At 34.4% G+C, this 14,910-nt stretch overlaps 1 long non-coding RNA gene across 1 annotated transcript in view; it reads right to left on the bottom strand.

Moving 5' to 3' along the window:
- LOC132193769 (uncharacterized) overlaps nucleotides 1–14,910 on the bottom strand; it is a 174,644-nt gene that overhangs the window by 96,459 nt on the left and 63,275 nt on the right. The gene's annotated exons all lie outside the window — the stretch shown is intronic.

Genomic DNA, 14,910 nt, shown 5'->3' with positions numbered 1-14,910 from the left:
ATATTTATCGTCCGTTAAAATATTTTGCAAATTCATTAAAAAATATAATTTTCCAAATTCGGAACCCTGATAATTAAATTTTATTAAAATATCAAACTATTTTATGGAAATCTCACATTCTGATCATGCACAAAAATTCCAGCAAATTTGGATATTTGCCAAATTTTGTTTCTTAATTTCATTGTGTCAAACTTTGAACAATTTTTCTTAGAGTGTGTTTTTTTTAATAACATGTACATATGTATACATACACCGTTGGTGCTCAATAAATTTTTAATAATAATTTCATTTTGATTTATATTTTTATTAATGAAAAAATGTTACTTTGTTTGTTTACAACCAGGTCTATAGTAATATTTTGACAAAATCTTTATGGCCTGTCCTCAATCAATCAATGTAATTCATTGATAACTTCTTTGATTTGCAGATAACGTGATGATAATGTGGGGTAAAGTTGCCTATGTTCATGAACCCAACAAAATTCCTTTGCAACTAATTGGAACTATAACTAAAAACGGACAGAAAACTCTACAGAATAAAAGGAGTTTAAGAATTTATTTAATCGGGCTATTTAAAATGAATGCTTCTTAAGTTAATACAAAATATGTCAAAAAATTAATCTAATTTTCATCTTTTTTATTAAAAACAATTCTGCGCTAGTTGATTTTCAAAGTAAATATGTATTCTCATGAAATTTGGTCATTATAAAATTTATAATATAAATGAATGGATTAATGTTGAAAAAAAAAATTGGAAACTAGTATAAAATTTATTAAGATTTTTTTTGAGAGAATTGTTGAGAATTATGAGCGCTTGAAAAATGTTTTGAAGTTTTGATATGAACTCCAATTGAGTATTTTAATTGCACGAATTGCATTTCATGAACGATGGAATTGGCAAAGAGCTTCTATTTCCATGAACTGTGACCTTTATGAAGAGGCATTGAATGAATGGCCACTCGGTGCGACACTTCTTTTAATTGCGTCTTTCGTTGAAACTAATGAGAGCAAGGCTGCTTTTCTGCTCCTTTGAAGAGCGACACCACGCGATCTGAATTTATTTCCAAGCGCAACTCGATCCGCCTGCTTTTAATAGGCGCTTGTGCGTGATATAATTTATTAGCGCGAGAATTTAAGAGACGTACCAGCATTTCAATCGAGTAGCCAACCAGCCAGCACTTCTAAATGCAGGCCACTATTAATTAATTCTGAAAGTACTGGAACGATATTCGGACGAGAGGCGACAGGAAAAGATTTAGAACTGAAAACTGCTGGTGTGTTTTTGGTCGCTCTTTCCGCTTTTTGTCGCTCACTGGCCGAGCTCCAACTCCACTGCTTACATTCGGAGGTGTTGCTTTTTGGCAACTGCAAAAAGCGTCGGCCAGCGCACTCTTTGGCTACTTTTATCTTGTTTTCCCGAGACATGAACTAACCATATCTGATTCCTTGCACAGAGAATTAACCAGTGAGAGCAACACTACTTTTTGCCAACAGGTTTTCATTATTATTCAAAAGAAGTTTGGATTTATAAATAAATTAGATCAGTTTTTACACCTCTAACTTGAGCTTTTTTTAAGTGTCAGAGAGACAGTGACAGTTCGAAAAAAATTAAAAATCACTAGAATTTTTTGTGTATAAATTATAAATATATACCCCATATTTTTTAAGAAAAACATTTTTTTGGAAAAAATTTTTTTTTCAAAGTGGATTCAAACCCACATTTTAAAATGACCAAATTGTTTTTTTATTTTTTATTAACTAATAGATAAAATTTTAAAACCTTTCAAGTTCCGTCCTTAATTCCTTTTATCTTGACAGCATATAAATTAATAATCTTAAATTCAATCGAAGCAAAATCAACAAAAATTTATAGTTAAAATTGTGTATGCAGCTTCTTTAATTAAAATTTTTACAAAAGCGGTCAAAGGAGCCAGTTCGAGAGTGATTATAAAAGAAAGTGGAGATTTATCACGCGGCGGAGATGCCTCTGTGCTTTGCGGTCGAGGAGCAAAATGAGTGATAAAAATCTGCAGCTTGCACAATGCACACCAGACCATACGTGTACACCCCATTTTTTTTTTTAATCCTTTGAGCTTTTTATTTCATCCCCGGCGCGGCTTAAACGAGAGGAGGCGAGCAAGTAATTTGAAGAAATCCCACATCAACAGCGGGATGCTTTCTTTCTTTCGTTGTCTTTCATCCTCGCTCTTTTGAGAGATATCCGACGAGACTAGGCGCCCCTTGATTTATCGCCGTTCTTACGCCTCTTGGTACGTCTCTTTGTCGACGAGAAATTTCGTCACACCGAAACTTTTCATGCACACTCGTACCCAGAGCTGAAATGCAGCAGTAAAACGCGAGCGTCAACTTTTGCCGCATAAATTTCCATTAAAATTTTAAAGCTAGAGTATTATATTTTGCACGACACAGAGAGAGAGAGACATCCACACTCTGTTCGCATGACGAGAGCGACTTAAAATTCAAAAGTGCCACCGTTGGGATTTGGCGTAATGAGCGCCGACCGAATAAATAATACAATTTTAATGCGTCGCCGGCATGCACCGCCCATTCTCGCGATTCTTTACGACGTCAACAACAATGGCAGGCTGGAAGGAAGCGGCAAATTAAACCCTTTAATTTATCTCCAAGCCAGAGCCTGAGACTTTGAGTGAGATTTGTTTATCACTGTGGACATTGTGTATAGTTTGTAGGCACATCAAATTCGAACTGTTTTTAATTTATTTTTATAAAAAGAAATATTACTTGTTATTAAAATTTTTTTAATCTTCTCCAATTTCAAAAGCAATTGAAATAATGTCCGAAATAATGAAATTAGAAGAGATTTTATGCTTGATTTTTTTTTAAAGCGTTTGATGAAAGAATTGTTTGCATCGACCGAGAAGAATTAATAATAATGACTAAAGTATAGCCAGCTTTTTTCTATAGTTTTCATTCAAAAACATTCCATAAATAAAATTACATACTTTGCTACAACAATGAGTAATTATCTTGCCAAATGTTCCGAAATCATAACCTGGGGTCTAATTCTGTAAGGCTTCCCATTTACCATCTAAGCGTAGGTCTATATTTCTTCATTTCATTGATTTAGATCCTTAAAATCGTTTTTGTCATTTATTTGGATGAGTTCATGTATGGGGCATAGTTGCCCTAAATTCGAACCCAATAAACATTTCTTGAACCTAAAATGCTCCTTGATGTACAAAATTCGCAATTCAAATTGATTAAAATTGTGGATCTACGCGTATCTCCCTCCAACATCTTTAGTCCCCGTGGTTGTCCTTGATTTGTCAGCCGTGTGCAAATAAATGCACAGATCATATTTTTATTTTCATGCATTAAAGATGCTAATGTACGGCCGCAGTCAGGGCGTGTTCTTTCGCATATCCGAAGGTGTTTTTTTTTTTCTTCTTTTTCTTTACAATGGCCAAGCCGCCGCGGCCGTGGGCGGATCGTGGTCGTGTGCCAAGCAAAATCAAAATTCATCGCACAAGAAGCGATGCACCCGCCGATGGATGGGTGGCGATGCGACTCAAAAGAAGTCACGATGCGCACGTGACGCTGTCGACTGGCGTCACTTTTCAATTTTGTCAGCAAAGAGACAAGCCCGACGACGACGGCTGCCCGCGGAATTGACAATTGTCTTTGTGCATCCGCTTTGAGCTCTCCAGTTTGTCAATTCTAAATTTTTTTCTCATAATGGGCAAGTTTTTATTCGCCAGTTTAATTGTAGTTATTGTAAAAATTATTATAATTAATGGATCAAATTGGTAATATCATCAAAGTAGCCTAGAAATCATTTAATTTATAATGAATATCCTGAATTCACATTTAAAAACAAAAATATTATGTAAATTTTTCAAAGAGCACCTTTTTGATGATGGTCATGATGATAATAATAATAAAGTAGCTAAATTTAGAAAATTCTTGGCTAATATAAAATAATTCCATTAGAAATAGTAGAAAAACTTAATTTTTTATTTCAGAAGTTATATCAAAATTTTTGCTACTAGTGGTGCTATTTTGTCCAGCAATCGGATTTATTAATAAATCAACAATTGAATGTTAAAAAAAAATTTGTAACAATGTAAACAAATAAATATTAGCAATAAAAATAAAATTTTATTTTATAAAAAAAAATATCAATTTTTTTTAATTCTGTTTATACTTTACTTTTTAAACAATTAAATTATATTATATCATTTAATCAAAGGAGTTTTATATTTTTTTTTGATTAGGTGTTTATAAACAATAATTTTAAAAAGTATTTTAAAAATTTTTTTTAACTCATTGAATTTATAAATTCACAAGCCTATAATTAATATAATTTGTTTAATTCCGAACTAGGAAATTTTTCATTTTCAATAGTTTGCCCGAGATATCTTTGGTTGTAGATAATTTCTAATTTAAAAAGATGATTTTTTGGAACACAAATCACAAACGTCACATTATTAAATAATTCTTGATTTTCATCTAAAACTATCAATTAAAAAAATCCAGAAAATCATCTTTTGATCAATATATTGAACTTTCATTAATAATTTTCAAATTTTTGCAACACATCATTAAAATTTTTGCAACAAAATGCGCGAAACTGCAGGTGCAGGAAGCTTTCACGCAAATTGAACTCGCTACTCCCTGGCTGCCAAGGTGTTAATTGCTTTTTGCATAATTTCGTCCGGCTTTCCTTAATAATTTTAAGTGCTGAGGGCGTTGCAAGGTTTTTCTCCTTGCGGTAGGCCCTGCCTCTCATTGTTTCTTTTCCCTCCGCGCCGCACTACAGCTTTTTTCAATGCTGATTTTTTTGCCGCCGGCGTGGTGCCTCTTGCATGCCAAATGTCTAATGCTTAAAAGCTTTTAGCGCCACTGTGCGCGCGCAATTAAACGTCCATAACAATAATAACACACACAACCGTTTCCCACTTTGTGTGTGTATAAATAAAATACATACTCCGAAGTTACATTTATTTTACACTCACAATTCTCCTCGGCGTTTTCGCTGGAAAATCACGAATTCCACTCGCGATTTTCTCTACTGCATGGGGTGATAAAATGCATACAACCCCCCGTAGCACACGCGGTTTTATGGCTTTATGGCGCTGCTGCGTTACGGCTCGATAATTTCATTGTTTTATGAGCGGTGTGCATTAAAAGCTTTTTGGTCCTCGCGTGATTAGCAATTAGACCCTGCTCGCAGTTGAAAATATTTTAACGACGCTCTCGCAGTGTTCAATTAGGCTTACTTCTTATACATCCCGGTCGAGACGGACTAAAAGCCCTCGCAAAAAACATACGTGTTTGCCCTTCGCCTCTAGTTTGGACCAAAGTGCACCAGTTATTAACTTCTCAGACATATCCACTTGAGCCGAAACGTTAAAGTAGACACAAAATTATTTAGCTTATTGTTAAAAAAAAAATCATTCATTGTAATTGAATTATATATTTTTTTTAAATTATTGTTCAAAATTCATCAACCAATCAATCAAAAAATTTCATTTTATAAAGGACTATCATGTGATTCATTTTTTGAAAATTGCTAAAGAAAAAGGAATAATATTTGATACAATTTTCCGCTGGAAGCAATTTTATTAAAATTATATGTATACAATTAATCAACGTTTTTAGCCCAAGATTTTAATAACAATAACACCATGAATTTAGTCCGCTCTTGGCAAGTATCTGGCAAGTATTTTATATAATTCATAAAGTAAATTTTGTTAATTTTTCCTAACATTATACACGAAAAAAAAAGTTTTTTAAGCTTACTGCTTCATTTTGTTCTACAATATCGAAGGATTCAGTCTGACTAAGTTTTTATCTACTTTAAGAAGTTAAATTTTGATTCTTTTGGATTGTGAGAAATAATGCAGGGCAATTACACGCGAATTGATCTTATGCAAATTTCAAGGATTTCCCAAGACCGACAGCAGAAAGACAGACGGGTTGCAGTATAATCGCGCGTCGCACTTCTCTCATAATTAATAATTGATAACAGTTTAACTTTATATAAGTGCAGAGCCATAATTGAGAGGCAGTTGGATATTTCGCGCTGGAAACCCACTGGCGTGCATTTCCCTTATCACCAGACCGACGTGAAATGTGGAAATAATGAATAATTCAAGAACATTTAATTATTCATGAAAACGCGCGCGCCGTTTGAACGTCGCGCCGCCCGAGAGCAGCCAACGAAGGCGCGCAAGATATGGGGCCGCGTCTCAGCACGTCTCGTTTCAATTTTAATGAGACTCCTTTGACGATAAGCGGCGGTGATAATCAGTCAAATGTTGACTGTTACAATAATAACGAAAAGGCAGCGTCACGCCAACTAAACGCCATGCAACGCGATTAGCATGCCCGGGCGTGGCGGCAAAAGGGGCGTCCGAGGCAGAGGCCGATGCGCTCAACCTCTTTTCCGTTGAGGTAGGACCACAAAAATCGATCCTGGCTACAATTTCATAATATATGTTAAGGCACGGATACGGACTATTGGCATAGGACAGCTAAATTTCTATTGAAAAATATGGAAAAAAAATTTAAGGAACAATTCACACCGCTGCAAATAATTTGTTAATAAAATTAAAAATTAATATTCCTTTTATGCGGTATTTTTAGTTATTATTAATTTTTATTTATTTCTTTCGTATTTTTAACGTTTCAATAGTTTCTGTAAATAAATTAAATTAACCTCTTTGAATTTTTTTAACTTTTAATCTTAATTATGTTTCCAGATATTCAATTTATCGGAATCCAATTATTCAAAATTTAATTATTACAGACATGTTCATTATATATCCTAGAAAAATATTTTATCGCTCTCTTATATTTTATTGATAGATAGCTTTCTTCTTATTCATTCAAAAAAATTACTTCTGATAGTTTAAAAAGCTTCATGTTTTAAAGTTTTAAGACTTCCGAGTTCTGAGTTTGCAAATAATTCACCATCTTGAAAAACTTCTTGGCACAGCAAGCAACATTTTTAAATCCATCCATCCTGTGCTCAGCCGTGCTGTAAAAACCCAAGCTTTGCTTTTCTTATTCTTTTCGTGAAGCCGCGAGGAAAAAATAGATTGACGCGGAGGTGGTCGCGGACGGAATTCGCCGCGTGGCCTTGATTTTTTCACAGGCCATGCACCCCAGACCAACTTGGGCCGCCATCATCGTTCTTTCTCGCTCGCTCTTTTTTCAGCCTGCCAGCTCAACCTTCACACTGCTGACTCGTCAATTTTTTAAGCCATTACGTGGCAAGCGTCCTGTTATTGATGGTGGTCAGTGTCAGAGCAAGAGCGCAATTGTGTTCGGACCGGGACCGCCGCGCTCACCAAGGAAAAATTGCTGACTCCTTTTCTGGACAAGGAAGGTTCTTTGAAATATATGAGCGAGATGCCACACTGCAAATGAGATTGCAGCCCACGGACCTTTAAATAAAACGATTTTCCACAAATTGGACTTTGCAGGAAAAATGGCATTCAACGACTAGGTTAATAAAAAATGTATTTATTTTTATTACTTTAGACAATTTTTAAAGTTTATTTTATTAATAAAATTTATTTTTGTTACAAAATTGATTTTTACAGAGAACATTGATATTTTTAATTATTAAATTTTTTTAATTTTGATCCGTTTTTTAACTGATTTTGTCAAAAAAATGTTTAATATAAGACTTTTGAGTCTTAAATTTTTAAGATAAAATAATTCCTTTGTAATCTTACTTAAAAATCGTAATTTAACAATCACAGAGGGAAGAATAATTCCAATACTTGCTTCACATCAATAAGCTTTATTTCCAATTCATTAGTTTAATTCGCATCTTCCACTTGAAGTCTTTTCAGACGCTTTAAATCAACAGCGATTAATTAAACTTGAAAGTTTTTCTTTGCCTTTACGTGCAAATACCTAATAATTTAAATGCTTATCACCCGCACTGCACGTAAACGGCCTGCGTAATGAATTAGACGTCTAGACGGCAAGACCGCAGCTTTTTGCGCGCAGATCTGAATCTTAAGCGTTTCGTCACCTTCACGTTTCTAGTTCAATTTTCCGACAGACTTCCGACTGACTTTGAAAAGCAGTTTGACTTTTAAAAGCTTAACTGAGACTACTGAATCTTTTCAAAGCAAGTATGGTTTCAAGATTGGCCCTTTTTGATAAACAAGAGGCGGCGAGTTCACAGCTCTCCGTGTGCCTGGCACTGATTCAAACACAACGCGGCCTTTAATTTATTTTACACATCATAAACTGTATTACATTATATATGCAGATTACACGACTTGCTTTTTATACACACGCTTGCTTTGTGTGCAGCATTTTTATATCCAGATATATCCGTACGTCTCTGCTTTGCAAATTTTCCGCATTAAATTTAATTAAGCCATTTTTCATCCAACCCACTTTTCCAGCCAAGACCGGTTGAGAGCTGCAAATTTAATCAACCGCCGATCGATTTTTATTATTTTTGCTGGTCAAGCGTGACGAAGAATTAAGAATAAATTTTTTACAGAGTATTTGAATTATTTTTAATCTGGGAATAGAATTAGAGTTTTTACATTATTTTTGGCGTGAGATTTATATAAACTAGTTTATTGAAACAGAACATTATTTTTTTTTAAATTAATTCACTCAACCGTTAATTCTGACAAAAGATCATTGCAAGATGTGTTATTCCGATTGAAAATAATTATGCGATTTTTTCATTAACCTTTTCAGGTATCAAAGATTTATTGAGATTTTTACAATTTAGACTTTATTTTATGCAAGATCCCTGAAATTTTCTATGGAAATTTTTTCCTATATTTTTTTGGTTCAATTTTTCCTTGTTTTTTTTTTCACTCTTTCATAATTCTTATCATTTGTGGGCCCTTTTGACGTATATGATTTGACCCCCCTCACCATTAGAGAAGCTAAAAAAAGGAAAATGCAAACAAAGTGAGAAAACAATCGTTTTTTTTTAGTTAAAAATCGACTGGAAATATTTGGCACATTAAAAATCAACTATAGTTCTCATCCCTGAATATTTTCAACTCCACGATCGAAGGAAAGAAAGAGAACCTCGAGCAGTTACGCTCTCATTGACTCGGGCAATAAATATCCCGCATGATTTGCATTTGGAACAAACCACTCTGGCACCAGCAATGATAAATTAGGTGCTCGGTGCAATTTAAAGGCTTCTTGCAGCCAGCCATTGTATGAAAATAATTTATTTCCATTGTTAATTCAGCGGGGCGATAAATTTTTCTGCGAGAGGCTGACTCTCTTTCTCTGATTTTGCTCGGGGTGTTCGCTCGCCAAGTACACAGACACACACACACACACCATATCTATCTCTGCGCAGAGTGTGTCAGCGCCGGAGAGAGAAAGAGAAACGTGTCTGGACTGCCGGCGGAGCAACTAGGATGGTATGTATGCATCCCGCACGACTCGTAGGTCAACATAGTTGCATAGATCGGAAAGTGCCAGGGGATTACACCCTCGGCGAAGGAAAAATCTCGACTGCAATTTAAAATTTTAATTGCGACTCGGAACGTGCTACACGAGAAGTGGGAAAGAAGCGAGGGTGATTCAAGATTTTAATTTAAAACATTAAATAAAAAATCGACTAAACAGAAATAAAAAAAAACTCGTTTTATAAATTATATTTGCCGCATAGCAATATCTTGATCTATTCACCATTTTAATTATTGAAATATTATGCCATAAGAGTTGAAAGCAAAGTTTCCAATTTGGTTAAAAGGTTAATCAAACTGTTACCACTTTTGATTGGCTGTAACGATGTGAACAAAATTTCATTGTTGTAAAGTATGTTATTATTATTATTGTTCATTTGTCCACATTGTTACAAATACATTGTTTAAATTCAATTTTTCAAAACAATTAATTTGAAAAATGGAATTGTTGAAGAAATGGCACCACCACTAGCAAGAATTTCGCTAAAACTTCCGAGATTAAAAAGACCTCATCCAACGCAGTGTCAAAAATAAATTACTAAATTAAAAAAAAAAATATGTATTTGCCAGGATGGAAATTTTTATCTAGTAATTAAATAGCCGAGAAAAATTTCATTTCAAACGATTTCAGATTTCAGTTCCTTGGTAATGTTTAATCTTAGAGGTTGAAAGCCTTAAGCATTTTATACAATTTAATTGCCGGCTAAATCAGCTGGCGCGCAATTTGTTGTGCATTTTATTATTGCATTTAACACTTGCCACCTCGGCAGGTAGGTACATTTTCCTAAATCAAGTAATTTTCGCCCGGCACGCAAAACCTGTTATAAATATAATATCGCAGCGGGCAGGGCAAAAAGAAGCGCTCGCGAACATATCCATAAATAAACTACTCACGTTAGTTAACCGCCGCGTGTGTGCAGCCGAGATTATAATCGAAAATATGATGTTCTGAGCGCGCACCGAGCGAACGAGCGAGCGCAATCAAGAAAGTGCAATTCATCATCTGATTATTGTGTTCTCTGAAAGGAAAGATAATTATGCATAATGACTCGCGCACACAGGGGTTAATACATTGCACACGGCCGGAGATCGAGAGAAGGAGGTGCAACTCCGATGCTTATCCAAGTGCATGCATGTGCTGTATGAATTGAACCGAACCCCACGCCTGCACCGACTGCTTCTTTTACTCGCGACTAAACATTCATCATCCGATGGAAAAGCACAACTTTTAAACTCACTTTAGATATAAACTCTATTATTATGTACTATAGAATAATACAAGTGAGAGAATTGAATTTCAGAAGATATTTTTATAGGTGGTTTTAATAAAAATGAGAAATCTGTGGTTAATTACTTTTTTTTAAATATCTAGTAGTTGTATAAGATTAATTTGATGAAGTGGAAGGGCTGAATTTTACTGAATGATGCTTATTTATTTTTCAGCTAGCAGCACTTAAAGGTGTTCCCTAACTACAATAAAAAATATCGTTTAAATTTTCAATTCTATCGTCATAGAATTCTCAAATTATTAATTTGCATACATTTACATTGTAAATTTTTCTTTTGAAGAAAGATTTTATTATAAATTTTCAATGATCGAAAATTCAAGAAAAATGCTGACTTCTATAAAAATCTACTACAAGCTCTCTTTTAATTATATTTTTTCCTAATTTCCTATTTACCTATTTACCCCTTTCACCTTTTGCAATTTTGTAACTTTTTTGGACTGATAAAATGTATCAGTTCGTTAAATTTCATGCCTCCTACTAACGACCATGCACACAGCGACTATTTTATTAAAGCAACTCTTGCTTCAATACTCTCCCAGGAGCAACTAGTGGATGTATAAGAGCCGCTTCTTCGCTTTGATTCAACTTTCAAACTTCTTGACGTCCGTGCATTCATTTGAATGCATTTTTGCAACACCGGTAGGTATTCCCAGATTTTTTGAAAGTACATATAAAAGTCTCGTCTTAAGAGAAAAAATAAAACTTTGCAATCAAAGCGTCTGTCGGGAAGGGAAAACGCTCCCGGGCTTTTTATACAACCTCGTGCATATTCATACATATAAATAAAATGTTTACCAACGAAAGCAATGCAGACAAATAGTGCATAATATTTCATTTCGCATTAGGAGAAAAACAAGGTTCTCAGCAGTTGGCAAGCGAAACTCTGATAAATTACGACATAAAGTGTGTTTGTTTGCAAGTCTTTTTTGCCAGCTGGGGCGTTGAAAAGTTTGAGCCAGTCGCAATAATATTTTACTGCACTTTAAAATGCAAATAAAATTATACACGAAATAATTTTCCAACCATGGCGAGAAAAACAGTCATGAGAGAAAGATGGCAAGATGTCAATGCACTTCTGAACCCCCTCCTCTTCTCACATTAAGTATAGGTAAAACGGGTAAAACAAAAGATTAAAAATTGCATTACGGATGAAAACAACACCTTCATTGTCAACGACCCTTCATATATAGTATTAATATTTTAAAACTTAACAAATATTTGAGATTATTTTTATTTTCTGATTTTCTGGGCGCTTCTTAAACATTTCCATAAGCTTTAATATAAGATTTTTTCAATTCAAATTTTATATTTTGTTTTTAATTGCTGCAAAAGCACTAATTCCATTATAGATAAGCATGAATGAAGCAAGTAATTCAAATAAAATAAGATTTAAAAAATCTTACACGTATTTTGCTAAAAAGAGGATTTTATTAATTTTAAAAATTAATTAACCCTCCAGAATTTGAAGAAATGACTTCCTAGAACAACTTAATTGAGACTAAATTGTCTGGTAATTTTTCTACACTAAAATTGGAGATTGGAGTCACCGTTGTTGATAAATTTAAGTTTTCCCACACCATGATTCTAATTAAAAATATGATCCTCTGCATTTTTTGTGGTTTTTATTATTTAAAACGCCTGTTTGCAAGTCTGCCGGGGCGTTGAAAAGTTTGAGCTACTCGCTATTATAATATTTTACTGCTCCTTAAAATGCAAATGGATATAAAATTAAATACAAAATAATATTCCAGCTAACTGGCGAGGAAAAGAGTTGAAAGAAAGATGTCATTGCTCTTCGGAGTAGCCCCTCCTCGTCTCTGACTTAAAAAATAAAAAGCAGCAGACAAGGATATCATGTCACAGACTTTCGTCCTGCATAGAAATTGCCAATTTAAACGGAGACTGCAGCAGACTTGGGACAATTTCAACCGCCACACACTCCATGCACTATTCGCTTTATGTGCATAATCAGACGCAGAGCTATAAATTTCGCCTCTCGTCCCAGGCGCTTTGCTACTCACGTTAGTAGTTGCGCGCGTTCACTGGCCTAATTGACAAGTTGCAAATGACAAATCGGCTCCGGCGCGCCATCACAGAATTAGTTTTAATCATCATTAAGCCTGGCTGAGCATGAAAGCCTGCCTCGCTCGAGTGCAGTTGATTTTGCGTGAGCTCTCGTGCCGGCCGGTAATTCGCCTCTGATTGGTTTTAATTAACAAAACAAATTTTAATTTGAAGGGTAAACATCCACGCATTTCGCCATGGATTTGCAGCTGCCACCAGTCGATGGATATTCCTTTTGCACCCAATGACGAGCGCGCCGCTAATGAGACTGAATAATTCACTGCCCATCATTCTGCTCTTTGATTATAATAAATCGAATTAATTAGTTTTATACAAAAACTACCTTTCAACATTACTGTTTACAACATTTTTCTTTTGATAAAATTAAATTCATTTTAAATTAGATTTCCGCTCTGAAAAAATGTTTTAAAGAAAATTTCAATGAATTTTAATCATGATTTACTACTAAAATATGGAATTTTTAAGGGAAATTTTTACTAATGATAATTGAATTTAATGCAAGTTCTTAGGGTCCTAAAAAAATAGCAAAAATAGCACAAAATTAAATAAGAAGAAATAAACAATGAAAATTTTTAAACCCTCACTTAAACTTAATAATAATTATGTTTTCTTTCGCTGCACACGCTGATGGCTTAAACGCTTGCAGAGCATTCTCGACTAATGGACCGAAATCTAAATCTGTTGTCGCGCGGCGCTATTATTTCAATCGATCTGAGCGCGCACTACTTGCCAAAGCACCTAAAGAATTTCGCAAGCGGCGGCCCACAAATACTCGTTCGGCCCCAAACGAATTCCTGCTGGTCGTTACACTCTCCGCAAAATCGACACACTCACTGACGTCAGCCAAGGAGAGACTCTCCGCAAATAGCGCCTCCTTGCGGAAGGTCAAGGCCCGGAAGCGTGATCGGCCATGTTGGCCTTGGTAGTAAATGTGTGCAGACTCCTCCTCAACCTTGGCTTTCTGCGAGGGGGCTCTCTCGGTGCTCTCGAAAAGGATTAGGAGACGATTATCTGACAGGCCGGCGGAAAAAAAAACTGGTCGATCATCTTCACGCTGCCTGCTAATATTTTATTTCTGTATATTATATATCACGGTGAGTGCGAGTGAGCTTTGCCAAGCCAAACCGCACAAGAAGACTATCATGATTGCTACTACAGCCCTAGCCCACTATATTCTTGGTTCGCGGGGGTTTTGCTCTCTCTTTGGACTGAACGAAAGTGGAAAATTATGTGGAACATTATGCTGAACATTATACCACTTCACAAAGGAAAAAATTCGTCAAATTCACATTTTTGTGATGAAAGCTGATTGGCAGTTTGTTTAGAAATATTTTAAGGAAATTATGAATGCAGCCCAAGCTAATTATTGAGCCTGCCATTAAAATCATGGCAGTTGAAGAAAAATTTAGTTTATAGAGTTCATCAGGATTTGTTCAAAATTTGTTAAATTATAATAGTTTCACGAATAACAAAAATAATAAATTTTTAATAATTTATATTTTTTTATTTATATATTCAAAATTTTGCAAAATTCTTTAACAAAACAATAACAATATAATGTACCACTTAATATTTAAGAAAAAATATACTATTAACATATTAAATATTTGTTAATTATATAAAAAAAGAAACATCTACGAAGGTTTCAAGCCATTGAAATTTTAAATATGAAGTAAATAGCAATTTTTGTGTTTATATTCAATTATTAACGATTAAAAATAATTAAGATAAACATTCAATTACATATATCTCCTAGGCGGATTTATCTCTTCTCGTCAAGTTTGATATTAACAAAAATTTTAAACAATAATGAATAATTCAATAGTACAAACAAAAATAATGAAAATATAAAATAAAAGTGGACTCTCATGATTTTAATGGAATTATTTTTAGTGCTGGACATTTTCTACTGATATGCCTACTAGGTTTTTAATAGAAGAAAGAAAATCATGTGAATTAAACTTTTACTTCTATTAGAAAAAAATCTTTATTGATCAAAATGAAGCACAAACACACTAACGCTTCTCAAATGGTCTATGAAAGTACCTGCTTGTTTCTTTCTCTCCTCCGTTTTAACTC

This window comes from Neocloeon triangulifer, unplaced genomic scaffold (assembly GCF_031216515.1).
Source record: "Neocloeon triangulifer isolate White Clay Creek 2 clone unplaced genomic scaffold, ASM3121651v1 ptg000001l, whole genome shotgun sequence".
NCBI classification, from domain to species: Eukaryota; Metazoa; Arthropoda; class Insecta; order Ephemeroptera; family Baetidae; genus Neocloeon; species Neocloeon triangulifer.
The sequence above is the reverse complement of the archived record's forward strand: the minus strand, read 5'-3'. Positions and strand labels throughout refer to the sequence as shown.